General features: G+C 33.1%; 1 protein-coding gene across 2 annotated transcripts in view; it reads right to left on the bottom strand.

Moving 5' to 3' along the window:
* Positions 1-14,753, bottom strand: part of LOC132700652 (uncharacterized) — a 170,678-nt gene that overhangs the window by 107,152 nt on the left and 48,773 nt on the right. The gene's annotated exons all lie outside the window — the stretch shown is intronic.

The following is a 14,753-nucleotide window of genomic DNA, read 5'->3' as shown; positions in this document are numbered from 1 at the left end:
TGATCTATTGACTACGTTTCATCCCCACGCATACGGCATTTGTCGGATTCTATTCTTGATTTCATCATAAATGATTATTATTATTATTATTATTATTACTACTACTACTATTATTATAAATAAAAATTAATATTGAAACGTTATAACTTCCAGTTTTTGTTAAACAATGAATTTAAAAATTTATTTTATGTTCAATAAATTTAAAAACTACAAGTTTTGGTAAGTTACTATTATTATTGCATATATTAATTATTAATTTTTTAATCTAAACGCTTTATAAAATTAATACACCTCTATAATTTTATTTTACATTATCAGATTATTATCCTATAAAGTATGTACACCGATTTGCCTACAGGACAAATTTTATGGTTATTATTATTATTATTATTATTATTATTATTATTATTATTGTAAATGGAAATTCATATTGAAAAGTTATAAAATTCAGTTTTTTAACCATCAATTTAAAAACTTATTCCATTTTAAATAAATTTATAAAACAAAAACATTCATAAGTTACTAATCTACTTAACTTTACTAACAAAAAGAATTTTTGAATTAATGAAAAATAAATAATAACAATAAATAAATAGAAAGTACCACCTGTTATAACTGCTTGCAGTTATAGACTTAAGCTTGATATTAAGCTTTAGTCGGTTGATTGACGAATATTTTTTTGAGACATGCTGTCAATGTCAATTTGCACATTTATGTTAAACTGTTTTAATATAATTAATATAAAAGGTTAAAATTTAGTATTTCGTATTATAATATTTATTGTATTTTCTTTAATAGGTTAAAAGAACTATAAATTTGTTTTCTAAAGAATCAAAAATATTAATATTAAATATTAAAAATAATATCTACCCTTTAAAATTAAAATATTAAATGGTTCTTAAGGTTTCGTGTTTTTAGTTAAGTTATTTTAAATCGGCTATGTCTTTGAAGTTATTGTTGTTTATTAAATTATATTAAAGGTTTCTGTGTAACGTCTCCACTAACACATAAACAGAAAATGTCCTACATTTCCACCAACAAATCTATACGACCGAAAAGGACTCGACCAGGGCATTTTTTTACCCAGTCAAGTTGAATTCGTTTATGAGGAAACGAAGAACTGTAGAAAATATCTGAGCACCCCACTGCATTTGCCTTAAAAATGCGCTAATAATGTTTTAAAATGAAAAAGTTATGAGCAATTTTCTCGGTTGGTAGTGACGGGCCCTTGACATGTAAGACGATCTATGTAGTCCAGAAATAGGAAAAAAAAATTAGATTTTGACGCCAGCACATCCTCCCGAATTCAAAATAAATAAGAACTAAAAGTGCAGATTTTCACGAAATTATATAATTTGACATGACAATTGTTTCAAGAACACCCTGGCTTTATCAAATGTAATATTTACAAGCTATCTGGTACTATATATTCCGAAAAATATTTAATTTAATTAAGGTATTTAAATCGATAAGCAATAAATTTGAATGTCTCATTTTGTTAATCTCCATGGCTTCCAATAAATTTAATTTTATACTTTTTGTGGCTGCATGTAAAATATCAAAATTGTCGTCAAAAATATGTTTTTCTGTGTTTAATTGTGTAGCATAATTAGAATCTAGACTATTGTTTTTAAACGCTCTTTTATGTTCGTTAATGCGTTTCTCGGAGGATCTACCTGTTTGTCCAATATAAATTTTAGGACATGATCCTCATTTCAACCTGTAGACACCTGATTTTTGAGATTTTGGACATTTCGTTTTATTGTTTTTTAAAAATTTTCCTATTGTGTTGTTAGTTCTGAAAGAAAACCACATTTTGACAAATGTTTTGAAACTTTTTCACTAGGTTCTCCTATATATGCAATTGTTTTAAATTGTTCGTATTCTGTATTAGGTTTCGGATAAATAGAGTTTACTGTTGTCTGGATTTGTTTTTTGTTTATAATTTTGTCTATAATGGACGGATTGTAGCCGTTGTTCAATGCAATTTGTTTAATGATATTAAGTTCTTTGTTGTAATTTTCTGTTGAGAGTGGCGTATTAAGAAGTCTGGTATAAAAGAGTGAAATGCAGCCATTTTGTGTGCATAAGGGATGTCCGTGCGTGAAGGTTTATGATAACTGGAAAAATGTAATTTGTTTTGCGTTTTTGTAATAGTTAAGGCTAAAAAATTAATAGAGTTATCCTGTTCAATCCCGAGTGAATTCTATACGATTATGTAATGAGTTAATGAAATTTAAAAAAGAATTCAATTGTCTGTCCGTTCCAACAAAGCAAGCGAAGACATCATCCACGTATCAATACCACCATAAAAAACTTTTACTTAGAGGATGTTCTAGTATGATATTTTCCAAATTATCCATAAAAATTTCGGCTAACAAAGGACTAAGTGGGTTTCCCATAATCAAACCTACCTTAGAGAATATATAATTTCTTGAAAATCTGAACTTTTAGTTCTTATTTATTCTGACAAATGGATTTTCATCACGTAAAAGCCACCGCAGTTCAATCCACCCGAATTGTCTATGTATTGAAGTTTCTTATTTAGCAGTTGGAGCCCGACACGCGAGAGATATTGAACATAACGTAGTAAAATTCACCGATAGACCGGCACGGCGGTGTCCTGTTTTAAATACTTCAACAGGTTTTTCAGTAGGCAACCTCCTGCGTCGAATACTGAGGCCGGTAACTGAAGAAGCGCATACGCCTCGAGTGGTTTCATTCAGAACCGTCCGATTCGGTTCAATATACCGTCGCGTCGCGGTAAACGCTCTGCACGTTCCGTGACAAGTTGTAATAAAAATTATTTCGAATAAAACATCGATTGGAAGTTGATAAAAGTTATCGGCCGGGTTCTACGTAGTTTGACAGCCTCGCAGGTTGTTTTTTAAACCTTCTCTGGTGACCGACAGATATTAAGGCATCGTGCAATAAAAAACGTCTAGTTACAAAAATACCTAACCTACAAAGAAACATTTGTTTAAGCTGAGCGAAAATCCATATAGCTACTAGACATACAGAGGCCCTGCCTATGTTAATAGTACAGGAACTCGTGAAATATGAAATATCTAGCCGTAATGCTTGATTCGCAACTTAATTTCTCCAAGCATGTTGATTTCATGTGTGCAAAGATTGGCAAGGAGATACCCACATTTTGGTTATTGCAATAACATTGTATTGATTTTCATACCCCCATACTTACATACTTACAAGAATATTTAATTCCAAGGTGCATGAAACATGCTTATAATATCAGATCTAAAAACAACTTCGATATTCAGTTAACCAGAACAACACATATGCAAAAAAGTCTTTTCAATGATGGCTCTAGACTATTCAATGTGCTGTCTTCCGATATTAAAAACTCACCCAATGTGCAGATTTTTCTAAAAAAAAAATGAAAAACATTTATCTGAACTGAAGCAGAAGTAGGACCATGAAATGGGACTGACCAGCAGAGGACAACCAAAAGAAGCACGTCTCCAGAGACGAAGACAACACTTCCAAGCCTCAAAGTCTTCAGAGCGGGGGCGAATGATAACGATAGACTAAGGAACTGGGAAGGAACGTAAGTAAGATAAGCAATAGAGACACCTAAAAATTGCAGGTTTCAGGGGGAGAAGGAAACACTTCTAAGCCTCTGGAGTTTGTAAAATCTCAGGGCGGGGCTGAAGACTAATATTGGGACTCTCGACTGGTGGAGTAAATATGTTTTTACCTAGCATGTTGAATATTAGTTTAAAGAGTCGACTAAGGAATTGAAACTTACCTGCACGTGAGATATGCTTAAGGGAAAATTGCCTCTTAGGGCTTGGGTCATTAAAGCTATGGTTTTTTCTTTGAGGACTGGACTAAGGGAAACTGTGTTGGATAGTATTTTAAGAAGTAGACGAACCAATTGAGACTTCTCTATACATGAAAGATGTATGCCTCCAAGGGCCAAAGTTACTAAGGATAAGGCTGTTCTAATGAATTGAGACTGACGTAAGGGAAATAGTGGAAACACCCAAGACAGATACGTTTCTAGAGAAGAAATAAAGGCTGCCAAGGCTCCTAAAGTGGAAGAGTCCTTAAGTCTTCTCTATTACTTTACTGTACTTTACTATAGGTGAAAATGTGTTTAAGGGAAACTTATCTGGAAAGGTTGCTAAAGCTAAGGATTATTTTGAGGGCTGAACTAAAGAACTGGGACTGACGTAACTTTTCCAGAGACGACGGAAACTTTTCCAAGCGTCCTCAGTCCTCAGAGCAGCAGTGATACACGATCGCGGGACTCTCGAATCATCGTGCAGAGATCTGTTTACCAAGTGCCGCAAATCCGATGCGATGACAATCGCGTATAAAGGTAACATCCTCCGAGAATGTTACCCGGCGGATAGAAAATAAAGAAAATCGAACACGGTCGTGAAAGAAATGTCAACAAGTTATCGGGCATCTTGGATTCGATCCGCCGTCACCGCCTTCGGACACCGAATCGAGTTTGGCGGCTCGTTACACGCGTTTATGCAAAATGTTTAATTTTCTGTCCGATCAAATAGATGCCTCGCCGATGAAGATATAGATCGTAAGCGGCTCGTCGACCGTAAATGACAGTTCGGAATCGGTCGGGTTATTGAAGAAAAAAGTTCTAGAGTCTATTCCAAGAGTGAGAGAGAGAGAGAGAAAATATATCTAAGGAAGGCGAGTCGTGAACCATAGGCGTAGGGGGATTGAATATTGAATTCACTACTTCCTCTATTATCTTCATCAAAGGGTTTTGCAATCCATTTAAACATCAAAGAGGGGTCTATTCTTCAATCGTGCAAGAGTATTCCCACACATACTTATTGCTAGTTTTTACGGGGTTATCTGCACTAAATAACGAATGAAGTATAAAATAAAATTGATATTAACCGGCAACTTAAATCGGTTTCTAACGCATTCCTACTTCTTTTTAAAAAAATGCTTTAAATAAATGCATTCCAAATGAACGACTGCTACCGATTGTGAGTAAATAATAATGATGCTAATTAAACAGGAGGCAATGGCAAGAGTAGTAAACTATTCCTACAATCAATGATTGTAAAAAATAAGTCTTTGATTAAAGAAAAATGATCGCTTTGTAATTTTTTTTGCCATTCCATTCGGTTATAACACACACATATAATAACTGATTTATAAACAAGAGAAGAAGAAGAGCTAGTTAATATAGCCTTCATCCAGTCTTCAGCTATTCCAGTTTTAGTGCCTTAATTTTCAAAAAGCTTAAATTAGGGACAAAGTACTATCAAAAAATTAGTTTATAATATGTATTGATTTATAAATTGGCCTACAAGAACTGAGTATATATATATATATATATATATATATATATATATATATATATATATTCTCACGTATTGATTCACGGATGGAAAAATGTGATGTGACACTATATTCCGGGATATCATCCGTTCGCTCGTTGAACTCCGACTGGAATCCTGCATCCGACTGGAATCCTGCAAATCTTGCATCCGACTGGAATCCTGCAGACGTTTCGCCAAAATCTCACTTGGCATCTTCAATGCTCGCGCTCCGAAAACAGTGTTCGAAGTGTTTTCGGAGCGCGAGCATTGAAGATGCCAAGTGAGATTTTGGCGAAACGTCTGCAGGATTCCAGTCGGATGCAAGATTTGCAGGATTCCAGTCGGATGCAGGATTCCAGTCGGAGTTCAACGAGCGAACGGATGATATCCCGGAATATAGTGTCATCATATATATATATATATATATATATATATATATATATATATATATATATATATATATATATATATATATATATATATATATATATATATATATATATATATATATATATATATGTAGCATTGAAGATGCCAAGTGGGATTTTGGCGAAACGTCTGCAGGATTCCAGTCGGAGTTCAACAGGCGAACGGATGATATCCCGGAATATAGTGTCATCATATATATATATATATATATATATATATATATATATATATATATATATATATATATATATATATATATACATATATATATATATATATATTTATAAAATAGGGTAAGGTTTATATAAAATTTTTTAAAAATGTGAATGCGAAGTCAAAGATTAGACTTACCTTGTACAGTTTAATTTTAATTTTGTCCGCTTTACACAGGGACAAAAGTTTAACTTGTGATGGTATACTTTAAGTGTTCTACAGAACTCATTTTATACAGTGCGTCCGATATAAGGATGGGTAAAACATGAGTAAACTATAAAATTAATTTAATTAAAAAATTAAATATTGCAAAAGTTAAAATATATCGCAAATTATTAAAAATAGGTAGAAGACATACTTAACTACTTAACTATACATTCACAGAACGATAACGAATGCAAAATTTGTAGTATACATCTAGCTCAAGTTCAGCCCCGCTCTAAAGACTTATAGATTTTTTGGCATCCCTACAGATCTGCATGCTCTTTCTTGGTCTCTGGAAACCTGTTTAGTATGGGTCTCACTTCCTTAGAGTAACTCTTAGCCACAGCAATCGTAGAAGGAAAATTTTGCCCCAAACTCATCTTCAAATAGAAGGAAGTACCAATTTCTGGCTCTACTCCTCAAAGTAATATCCAATAAGTAGACTCTTGTAAGAGATTATTTAGCACAATTTCGTACAATTGTTGGGGGTGTGTAAGCTAATTATTAAAACCATCCGAAAACAAATTTTCATTAAATCAATTTAAATGAAATACATAGTTAAGATCAACATGTATGATGTGATTAATTTTGTTCATGACCTTCACAATTCTGGTTGCCTTGAATAAAATTCCATTACACAGAAGCAAAATTCTTTTCGAATAATATTTTTTCTACTCCCTCACTTTACCACATGAATTTCGTGTCCCACGGATCCGAGCTCCTTCGAACATTTACGGGTCATATACGTGAATGCATTCGTGTTTTGCAAAAATGTACCCAAAACTAACGGTCGTAGCAAAAGTATAGTATGCAACACAGTTGGTAAACTTTTTAGGTCACTCGTTTATTAAACACTCGTTCCGATGCGCTCCGCTCGTGCTATTTACACAAATAAGTATTTAATATCATTGTGAAATTTGTATGCATTTTTAAAAAGCATTATAGTATTGAAAGCTTGAAATGACTTATACTATTTTTTTTATATAAATTAACATTTTATTCAAAATAATTACATTGTAATCAAGTAATTTATTTTTTAGTATTTAGGGAAATCGAGTGTTTGTGGAAATTCGGTGGGATATCTTTATGTTTTTCTTCAGTAATTGTTCTACTGGTTGGGTATAATGGAAGCAAATCAATATTTTCGGAATTGTCATCTAAAGAAGTTTTATAAACATCCTATATGGAGCATTTTTTAAAAATCTAATCCATTGTATTTTTAGCCTTAGTCCTTAATTCTCCCTTTCTATGCGAACCCAAGGACTCAAAATTTTTTCGAAAAATGGTTGCTGACAGCTTGTGGTCAGTAACAAGGATAAGACCAAACACCTAATTGACCCCATACTGTATTTTTCTTTAGTTTCATTAATTCATTTATTTCATTTTGTTCGTTAAGATACCAATCGACATTGTTTCGTGAACGCTCAATGGGGTTCGTATCTGGAGTACTTGCAGGCCATCTTGCGTACCTCTTGGCAACCGAGTCACGCGGTAGGGAACCACCGTCGGCATCGTCACCATGTTTTCCGTCGATTTCTTCTAATTAATACGAGAAATATTAAGCGCTTGTAACTTGTTTAATATCGGCGTTTTGTAAATGATGGCCGACCGTCGTCGAATACATTAACGTCGCGACAAGCAATGTGCATTAAGATATGTACCGGCTGTCCCACTAAGCTCGGCATCTGGGCAAGTATTAATCGGAAAAAAGTACCAAAGAGGTCAAGAGAAATTGATACAAATTATTCAAAAAATTAATCGTTCACAATCAGGAGCGCTACTGATAAGTTAAGCTGTAAGATAGCGCGCCCAACAACGTCAACTGCATATATTTTTTAGGTTGTAGATGTTATCTTCCCCCCATCAGAACGTGCAAAATGGTTCAAACAAAAATTTGTTGAAAACTTTAATAGCCATTATCAGTGTGACACCCGGTAGGTCTGTGGTTTTAAGATGCAAATGTTTCTAGCAAGTATCCGTGCATTTTGCGTTGCGGCTACTTTTTTGTTACTATGAGGTGCCATGGTTTATAAATATGCAACGTTTTGAGTTCTCCGTGATATATAGCGGTGGCCGATGAAATAGAGCCATTTCAATATAATATATTTTGTGTCGAATAAACTTTTAGTATCGAATTTAAGTTAGAAGACGAATTTTAGTACAAACATCTAAATTAAAACGGAAAAAAATTATAACAGGTCCAACCTAATATTCCTATTAACAAATTAATAATAAAAAATATCTGATCACAAAAATGTAATAAAAATAATATATGATTGTTTGTAAACAACGACAAATTTAAATTAAACATAATATATAAAATTTTGTATGTTCGCAAAATAAACAAACAAAAATTCTCCCTAAAACTCTTAAGTTGTACGGGATCACATATCATAAATTTACCCCGCCACACATTGCAGAAAGTGGCATTAATAAATGTTTAAAGAAATTGCTATTTATATAGAATATAGTCTTACCTGCGTAATAAATTTTTTTAAACCCATTTACTTTAAATTTGATATTGAAAACAAGCAAATTTTACATGTTTACATATATATTCTCACGTATTGATTCACGGATGGAAAAATGTGATGACATTATATTCCGGGGTATCATCCGTTCGCTCGTTGAACTCCGACTGGAATCCTGCAGACGTTTCGCCAAAATCTCACTTGGCATCTCGAACGTCGAACACTGGGAGGTTATCAGCGGTGCGTGCGGTATTTATACCCTGCGCCGGAGATGGTAACGGTGCTGCTTGTGCGGGAGGGGAGGTGGCTCCGCCCACCGAATTGTCGCGTGTTAATTTCGCCCGATCGTAGTTGCGATGTCCCCGTTGGCTGCTGCGTATCGCTCTGCTGTTTGATTATCGTTCTCCAAGCGAACGGATGATAACCCGGAATATAGTGTCATTATATATATATATATATATATATATATATATATATATATATATATATATATATATATATTTTTTTTTTTTTTTCCTTATATTTTGTTTACTTCTTGTTCCGAAAAATTATGAAAATGGGCCTGCGAAAATGTGTAGAATCTTTGGCCTATTTGTTTTTTACACTTATTTGTTATCACATTTCTCTTTTCTCTCTTTCTTGTATTTTGTACAGTTGTACAGGACAGTAATTTTTGCATAATTTCCATTTTTTTAAGATGTATATCTAGTACTCCTCCCCATTCCAAAATACCACACCATGACTGCATAATAAAGTATTAACACTTAACACTTCTAAAATATTTAAATTTGTAAATTTGTGATCTATAGGTTGTTTATTACTGTCTGTAAATTTTGATAAATTTCATTTTAATTGCATATCCATTGTCATTCCCAAGTATTTTATTTTTTCTGTCGATTTTATTGAATAGTCTCCATTGTTTACTGTTTGTATATCTAAAGTGTTAAAATTTAGCAAACCCCGTTTATTGCACGAAAATGGAATAAAAACTGTTCTATCTTCATTCACCGTAAGCGACAGATGTGAAGTAAAGTCATTTTCCACAAATTTTCCTAGTGTGTTATTTCTGAAAGCTATTTGTAAACCACATTTTTCACCGGGTTCTCCTATGTATGTAATTGTTTTAAATTGTTCGTGTTCCGATTTAGGTTTCGGATAAATAGTTGTCTTAGATGGTATCTGAACTCCAAAAGTTGAATTAAGTTCATCGATATTCATCGATTCACCGATGAAGTTCCATTTTTAACCCTCACAATTTTTTTAATTTATCACAAAAAACGCAAACAACACTCTTTCGCCAAAACCTAACCTCAAAATGTCAAACTTCCTTATAAAAACGTTAGTTGCCAAGTGACAGGACTAGTTTAAGAAAATCCCGAAATATAAAAGGCAGTCCTCGTATTGGTAGACCAATATCAATATTGCTATGTATATTGCCCTCTGTTTATTAATTGACACTTTGTACTTCCAGGCTTATTCAGACATTTTTTTCCCATGAGAGACTGGTTAAATGGATATTGTTCGGGTCTAACGGCAAAATCTGGTCGAAATACTCATAATATGGCGCCGAAACTCGCGTTAAATCATAAGTTTACGTCTATGGAAGTAATGAGAAAAACGAATAAGGCTGAAAACGTATCGCGACGGCGTTCGACGCCACTAAATTTGCCTTATTGTTTCGCGCCTAAATTTATTGTTATTCTTGGTGGTTTCCCCCGAGTCTAGACGCATAGACTGGCGCTAAATTTACGTACGCTTTAAAAAAAAAGAACCGCTAAAATTTATGGCGACGAAAAATGTCGACCGTTTTGGCATTTCACCAATAAGACGTTTCGTTTGCGTGTCTGCGTTTAGACGACAAAGGGCCGAACGACAACATAGACGCAATTAAAATGCTGAGAAATCTGCGGTCGATGTAAACAAATAATAACCAGTGATGCGCCACTCCTTCTATAAAATATCATGCGCAAATTGTCACTTTAGAATTAGAATTAGGATTATTTTTATCTCCACCAGACAATACAACATATGGGAAAAGTCAAAGAAACAAAAAGACTAACATCTAACTAGCTGAGCTATTATCTTGATTCGGGTTGGCCTTATATGATTAATTAAATAATTAATTATCATGTTATGTGATAATTTTGGGAATTACTGGAATAAGCTATTATCTTGATTCGGGTTTAAAGGCCGTCGTCGGTTGGAATTACTTCCTAACGTTTCGCTAGCACGAGTGGCGAGCTTCTTCAGAGGTCCTTCCATCTCCGATGTTGGACGTAGACTGATGATTTCTCCTGCGCAGGTTGTATTTATGCCGATTGGTGGTGGGCGGGGCTTGTTCCGCTTCGGTTGGTCTCGGGATATCGATCGGTACTGCTCGGGCGTTCCTAAGGATCGGGTTCCAGATTTGGTTGAGTCTAAGGGTCTCCTCCTTTCTGTTGAAATTGTGTGGGCAGAATCAAGATAATAGCTCATCAACGGGCCGCGAAAGTCTTAACCAATTCAACTAACTAGCTAATAATATATCAAATGATACTTTAGACAAATTACAAAGTAATCAAAAAATTGTAATCCCATTATATTCAGGAGAGTCTAGATTATTAAAGGGGACTGTAAGGTTACTATAAACAACTGCTTGCTATTAAAGTGAGGTCTGCATGACTTATTATTATTGAGGGCCCTCTTCTGGATTTTGAAGAAACCTTTTGCTACAGAAGAATACGCCCAGTAACGTCGCTACCCACGCATTTAATTCGAAAAATCATATAAACTTCTGTAATCGTTAGCTATCAAGACTATAAAAAACAGAATTTTAACCGCATCCCCTTTGATATTCAGGAGTTCAATTATTTTTTATGTTTTGGCAATTTTATTGTAGTTTTCAGTACTCTAACAGGGATCACATATACTTGAAATCAAAAGTGCAATTATATAAATTAAGAAAGTTAATAAAAAAGCAATAAAAAAATTATACAAAACAATACAGATTAATATTTTAATTCGTTTTCGATCTTAGCAAATTACATATGAAAAGAAATAACAAAAAAAAAGTGACTAACAACAATTAAAGATCACCAGGGTTAAATAGAGCTAAAAACATACCTGGATAAGAGAAAGTATCAGAAGGCTTAAATATCTCCAACTAACCAAAACTGCCAAAGCTGGAACGATAAAATTCAATACTCGGGGGTTTTTGGACATACAGAATTTAAAAATGCAAACAACAATGTTCTTAAATTTTGCGACGGTCTTTATAATTCTGGTCACCTTTCACTGATACGCTTCTATGTTCAAAAACCTCAAAAATTCTGAGAAGTTAAGAATTTCTAGTTCTGGTATTTTTTACTAAACCGGTATAATGTAACTGTTGTATTTGGATTCATTTAGAAACACGATTTTTAAGTACAAAGTACAAAAATGCACTATTATTTATGATATAAAGCCAGCAAGCTTTTTATTAACCCTCCCCGTCCAGATAAAATTAACAAAATAAATAGGGACTAAAAGTTCAGATTTTCACGAAATTATATATTTTTACATGTATCTGTGTATTACATATTATTACATTTGATAAAGACACGGTGTTGTCGAAACAATTGTCATGTAAAAATATATAATTTCGTGAAAATCTGAACTTTTAGTTCTTATTTATTTTGATAAATGGATATTCATCAAGTAAAAGCCACCTCAGTTCAAAATAAAATTAACTTAAGTTGCAGTAGGCAATTTTTAATTCAATGCGTCCAAAAACCGATTATACTAGGATGGGCTAATAAGTCTGTGGCAATGTTTTTCTATTTTTTTATTTATCATTAGAGTGTTCATCATGGCTTCCAGAAGGAAAAATAAATTTTTTATATCCGCGTTCTAATTGAGTGATACCTTTATAAGCTGAAAAGTTGAGGTCCTCCAAATATCCACTAACAGCAGTAATAACTTTCTCCTTGCTCAAAAAATCTTTCTTCACCAAACCAATTTTTGAGGCTAGGGAACAAAGCTTTAGAACGCCGGGTGCAAGGTCTGGCGATGGAGAAATAATTCGAACGTAATTCTGATGGTTTTACCCTTTTCAAGGTAATCAGTAAAAAATCCCCTTGCATCCCAAAAAACGCTCGCGAAAATCTCGCTAGCGAGCAAAATTGCACTAGCTATCTTGGGGGCTAGTTTTTCGAATGCTCTACACTCTTCTCACTGCTTCTTATTTTCAGAAATGCGGTGGCGGATCCAAAAATTCATCAGGATTTCATTTATAGAATTCCAAAATATCACCTGAAACAGTATTCGTTGTCAACTGTTGCTTAGACGTTAGCGTGGGTAACACGTTATTTAAAACATTGTCAAAGCTATCTTTTCATATTTTTACAGTCTTTCAATTTTAATCTGCGCTCTTCCAGCACTATTTTCTTTTTGTTTCCTATAAATTCAGGTATTATCAACTATAATTATTGAATTTATTTATTGCATTTCAGTATGTTATTCATCTCCTTTTTCATTTGATAAGGCGGGAATCCCTTTCAATTAGAGTAAAAACTGTCAAAATTATAACTAATCCCTAACTTATCGATCCACCCTCGTAAATCGAATCAGGACTCGAAAATCTTTACCTTCTATTGCAGTTATAATGTCGACGGAATAATTTCAATTATACCTACGTGTGATGCAAATCGGGTTTTCTTTTTTTTTTTTTTTGAAATCGCAGATATAATTAAGAATGTGTTGATCTACGACGAATCGTTTTTAATTGATCTTCTTAAATTATCCTAGTAATTCTAGATTTCTTTTGAAAATTCTCACGAAGGCGGCAGCGGGATCTATCGCGGCACATAAATCTCCACCAAACGGACAGGCGGTTTAAGTGCGCCTTTAAAACACTAGAAACTTATTAAAAGTGCACGTACGATAGCGCCTTATAAATCTTTCGTTGCCGTAATTTATGGATGTGGCGTGACCACCTACTTTGACAATTATATTATCTAATTGGTACCCCATGGGAACTTTATTAGACGACATCTTTAACGACTCATATTATTTATGATATTTCGCTCGCTGCTAAATATTTTTTTTTAGTTAATTACAGTTTTTTCTTGTTCATTTCTGTGTCTTCCCTAGATTTATTTCAGTTGCTCAAACTGTAAAAATTATTGGGTGACATATTGTTTTTTTTTCTTATAATTGGATAATTTGGATTCCGAAATCGCCTTATTTTTGATATATATATATATATATATATATATATATATATATATATATATATATATATATATATATATATATATATATATATATATATATATATATATATATATATAAGTCTGGATCTTTTCTGGTTTTTGCTTATATTTTAGATTAGGAAAGATATATCGAAATACGATTTTCATTGACGTATTTTATGGCTATCTTTTGTCACAGCGTTGCATTTTTTTTATAGGAAATAACACTTATTTGTAATTATGCAGAAAATCGCCCTCTAGTGACAATTATAAACAGTACTTACAATCGCCACATTTACAAAATCGTTGATAGCCCAAGAAAAGTTTGTTTCAGTTACCCCAAGTTGTTTAAATCCATTTTAACTTTTAAATTTTAACTTAGGAGACTCGAATTTATCTCTGTCCTTAACTTTGGTTTCGGGAAAAAAAGGTTTTACTTAAATGATGGTGGATACATCACTTGGTGAACATTTTGAAAAGTTGAAAATAAGCTGGCCACTTTGGTAATATTTTTTTCCACACGTCCTTGACTACTGCTAGTTTTCGAGATATAGGCAACTTTCGTTACTTTTAATCCCAGTACTTTTTGAAGGCACCCCTTATGTGTAACAACAAATTTATTTTCTCGCCAAGCAGGTCTTTCTAGAAAAGGTATTTTCTTTTGTTGTAAAGTAAAAATTTAAAAAAAAATCTCATTTAGTAAGAACTTCGGTATATATATGTAAGGGTGATTTCGTTTCAACTGTGATTTTTTATGTCTCGTATTGTTCTAATTGGTGATTAACTAATCTAATCTAATAACGAAATTTTTGTATTAATTAGATAATCGTAAACTTATTTTATCATATTTTTTATATAGTATAATTTGTCATTCAGAGGGAAACTACAATATATTTATATAT

The sequence above is a fragment of the Cylas formicarius genome, unplaced genomic scaffold, assembly GCF_029955315.1.
Source record: "Cylas formicarius isolate icCylForm1 unplaced genomic scaffold, icCylForm1.1 PGA_scaffold_4__25_contigs__length_36172078, whole genome shotgun sequence".
Lineage (NCBI taxonomy): Eukaryota > Metazoa > Arthropoda > Insecta > Coleoptera > Brentidae > Cylas > Cylas formicarius.
This window is presented reverse-complemented; position numbering and strand designations above follow the sequence as displayed.